Genomic DNA, 4755 nt, shown 5'->3' on the forward strand with positions numbered 1-4755 from the left:
AGGCAACAGAGAAAGCCTCATAAGGGAGGTAAAATTACCAAAGAAGAGCCAACCAAACTAGCAGAACTACAGGGCTCTCCATTAGCAGTTTCTTGTTTCAAACACCTTGGATGTTATGAGTTCTGTGAACTAGTGGAGAGAGTTTAGTTTCATCATGAATTGGCTAGACTCTTTGTAGCCAACCTACATAACAATGAAGTGACTTTGGCTGGGGTGACTTTCACAGTGTCGCCATCTATTATTTCAGAGGCCACCAGAATCCCTGATATTGGTGAGAAATGGTATAAGGCTCAGGACCTTGATGAGCATTATTATGAGCCTTACATTAAGCCTCAGTACAGAAGTCAGGTGAAAATGCTTTTCCCCTTCAAATTTTTGGAGAAAAGGTATGTCCCCTTGATGAGGATTATCATCAAATATTTCATTTGTGAGGGTAGATTTTCCAGGTTGTATACTTACCATATCAGGCTCCTCATTCACTTTACAAGGGTGAAGATATTGAATCTCCCTTACTTTTTGTTTAGAAACATTGATAATATGGCTTACCTTGTGCAGAAGAAGCCATACCCTCAGCAGATGAACAACATATATCATTACTTCTTAATCAAGATTATTGTTCTTCACCATCTCAATCTTCTAAATATCCCTTGGGATACTTTCATTACTCATGACATGTTCAGGGAATCACAAATTCCTCCATCCATGGTGCAAGAAACAGGTGGGCCATCTACTCATGTGAAAATAGGAGAGGAACACAAAGAGACGAAAGCTGAGGTGCTAGTATACTTGACATATCAAAGAGGTAAAAGGAAATTGCTTTCAGCTGCTAGGCAAGTGTTTGCTCCACAAGATGTGGAAGGGACCTTGCCTTCTTCATTAGTTCATAGGAAAATGTTATCTCCATAGGGTGTGGAAGTGGCTTTGCCTTCTACATCAACAAAACAGGTACAGGTTGAGCAGATAAACAAAGGGAAGGAAAAGGTACAAGAGGATGACTTGGATGATGGGTAAGAAAGGGAGTTTGAGTTGGAAGAACACGATGAGACCGAGCAGCATGACACTGAGATTATTGATTTAGAAGCTCAGGAGAGGGAAACTATCAAGGACATCATCATACAAGAAAGGGAAGCTCAAATACAATCTTTGATGGATAACCAAGAGAGGGCCAAGTATGTCATCACATACTTAGAACAAGAAAACAAATTGTTGAGTGACAAACAAGTCTTCATGGAGCTAGAAGCGCTCAAAGCAAGAGGCAAAGTGACAAAGAGACTCATGTCACTTTGACTCCTATTGAGCAAGAAATTAAAAAGGATAGGGAGACTTGGCTTCAAAGAGTCAATCTACATCTTGGAGGGCTCATTGAGAAGGCCAACAGGGACAAGAAAATGCTTAGACATATGGCATACCATTACATGGCTCAAAATAAATTTGTAACCTGAGGATCAGAAAGTTGAAAGCTAGGTTAAGGAGGGATATAGAGGGAAAAAAGGAAGAAGATAGATTAAAAATGTTGGTTGAAGCCTCCTTGGCTAATCAAAGCAGGTGATGGTGGTGCCTCATACCAATTTTGGGCAGTTTTTGACGAAATTTTTTCATTTTTGAATTTTGGAAATTCAATACACAAAAAATCTACCCAGAAGCACAAATGGCTTGAATTTTTGTATTCAAGGCATCAAGGACATGCACCCTAGCAATTTTCAGAATTTTTGGAGTAGATTTAGTCCACCAAAAGGTCCAAAAACACTCAAAATTTGACCTTTCTGCCAGGTTTTGGATACACAGAAGCAACCTTGGGAGAATCAATTTTTGAGGGGGAAAATGAGCTCCAAATGTAGAAATTCTAGGTGTTCTGGAAGGTAGAATTGAATACCTTTCAATGAACTATCCTGGGCTCAATTTTTATGATGGGGAGGCTTCTAAAAGTGGACTCAAAGTGGCGCTATGCGTAGGACCAATGGCGCTACGCGTTGGGCATTTTTACTCAAGATGATTGTTTTTCTAAATTTCGACTATTTTCTTGTTTTCTCTCTTATGGAGGTGAATTTACTGATGTAATTAATTCCATGGTTTTTAAATGTAATATTCAAACACTAGTGTATGGTAGATTCATTAGATAAAAGGTGGTTTTGAGGGTAATGAATTAGTTTCCCCTCTTTTAGAGGCAAGTTGTTTAACTGCCTAGATTTCTGTTCCTTGTTTAGAAATGGTTGAAACAACTCCTCTTCTCATGGTTTTTACCCCTAATGGCTAGGATGAGTGGTTTATATGTCTATATCATGTATTCTCTTTGTCATTTGCAAGGGTTCGATTCAGTTGGATGCTCATGTACTAAAACACATATCACTTTGTAGCAGTTTTGGCAAGAAACTAATAAAGTTGTAGCTATTTTTATGGGATCCGTATGGTATGGCATTTAGCATGTGTTTCTTCTTCTGCTATTATGTTCTCATGTTATTTATGTATGCATATTTCATATAATTTCTTCTGATTGGTTGTTTTCAAGTCATATAGGTGGAATACGTTAGGTTTTAATGCTCTGCCTTGGGAAAACACCAATATTTCATGTCTTTTCTACTGTTCAGGAAGGATTCATGACTTGCTCATGCCCTTCATAGCTCCTCACTAGTCTAGCATTTCACCCCATCAAGCCTAAGGTGTTGAAGCTCATACCTACCTTGCCCCATAGAACACCCTACAATTCTGACTTAGTTTCCCAGACCCAAATTTCCCAACTCCTCCTGATCTGGAAAAACACAAACAAAACCTATCAAAACCTTTGAGCTACTATACCTAGCATAAAATCATGTTTCTGATCCAGTCATCTTGACTGAGATCCATAAGGAGAGAGCCCTCTCCCAGCCTTGTATGGCAAGCTACAAGGTTAAGCATGGTTTGTGGTTACCCTAGAGTTGCCTCCCTTTAGCCTGAGGTCAATCTAGGTGATAAAAAAATCTAACAAAAAGAATAAGCTAAGTTCAACCAAAATAAATGATAAATAAAATAATATCAGGGTCAAAAATCAATTACGAATTAATTCATATTAATTAATTAATTAATTTTATTATTAATATGAATTAATTAAACAATTAATTAATTAATTTTATTATCATTATTCTTGTTACTATTATTATCATTCATCAAGAAAATAAAAAATCGAAAAAAATCAAGATTATTTCAAAAGGGGTGAAAGAAAATAAATCAATAATTAACATGTTAAAAGATTGTTCATTTATTTATTTAGGGAAATAAATTTGAGAAAAATTAATTAATAATAATAATAAAATAAAAAAAAATTAAAGGATTACATAATGCAAAAAATATAATAAATCATGAATCAAAAAATGAAATAAGAATAAAAGAAGATGGAAATCACAAGGAAGGAAAAAGGCAAACAATGACATGAAACACAGGAAGGGTGGAAATTCAAGGAAAAAAGGACAAAATAATCAATAAATAGAACCTATCTTAGTTTCCATGGAGGTTAGTATGAAAAAACATCAAAAAGACATCCTTTCAAAAATTTATGTTTGTTTCTATATTTAAAAGGTTTTTCCTATCATAGAGGATGTAAATTTTGCAACTGAGTTGTCTAGTGTAGAATGATTGTCCCATTTTTTACTACTAGCATGGATAACAGTTTCTCCTGGCATCACTCCCAGATTTTTAATATATTTATTTATGTTTTTCAATAATGCACTCATGTGCACCATATTCCATTGCATCCCTTAGACAGTAGAATCCATCATTTTTCTTTTTAATGATTGGATTCTCTTGAATTTTTTAAATGGGAAACAAGATAGCTCAAGTGGTGTTTCTTTGGAAGATAATTAGCAAGTTTCTGCATTGTCCCATCTAGAAAAGTCTATAGATGATCCCACTGAAATCTTAAGAATCTGGAACAAGTTCGTTGCATATCACCCTCCTTAGAATGTTCAATGATCAAATCTTGCAATATCCATAGATGAGAAAATCATAAGTGAGCTGTGATTCAATAACAGTCATGGCAATATCCAGGTAAAGAATAGGCAAACTATGTATGGAATATGACTCTATCTTAGTCATAAGTCAAAGTCTCGTAATTATTAGGGAAACATCTATAGTGAGTGATAACAAGGTCATTACCATTGTATTGAAAGCTTAAGAAATAGTGGTTCTAACCTATTCATAGTTACACATGTTGACTGCTTATGATTATCGTATTAGCTCAAATTTTTGGCTTCATAAGTTACGTCTTTCATTTTGAAAGCTCAATGTCGTGTTGTTGAATTACTTTTCTCAATTTTGAGTTGCGATTCGATATCTTTGTCAACCATCTATGTGAAGAAATCACTAGCTCTGTAAGTTTCAGATGCTTGTTAGTGCCTATGAAGCTCTCAAATACACCTACTCTCCCGAAAAATAGAAGATTATTTCTTTTAAAAGCAATCATATTGATTATGAGCTCATCAATTGCAACTATCCAATAGATGTTCCCAAGTGGCACTTTGCAGTGTATAGGTTCACATGATTAGGGAAACATTAATGGAGTTACTAGTAGTTAATAGGGTCAACATGCATAACTAATACTGATGAGAAAGTTAAGCTCTATTACTACTTACTAATCTATATAAGTTAAGCTTATTGAATTGTATATCCATAACATAACCTAAGCTTATATTCATCTTTCATCACATAGTAGTATCTATCACAGTAATCAATGATAACGAATAGGCAAATGACATATGGACTTATGACTCTATCTTAGTCATAAGT

Source organism: Pinus tabuliformis, chromosome 1_1 (assembly GCF_031772625.1).
Source record: "Pinus tabuliformis cultivar Carrire ecotype Pingquan chromosome 1_1, CPIR1, whole genome shotgun sequence".
Taxonomy (NCBI): domain Eukaryota; kingdom Viridiplantae; phylum Streptophyta; class Pinopsida; order Pinales; family Pinaceae; genus Pinus; species Pinus tabuliformis.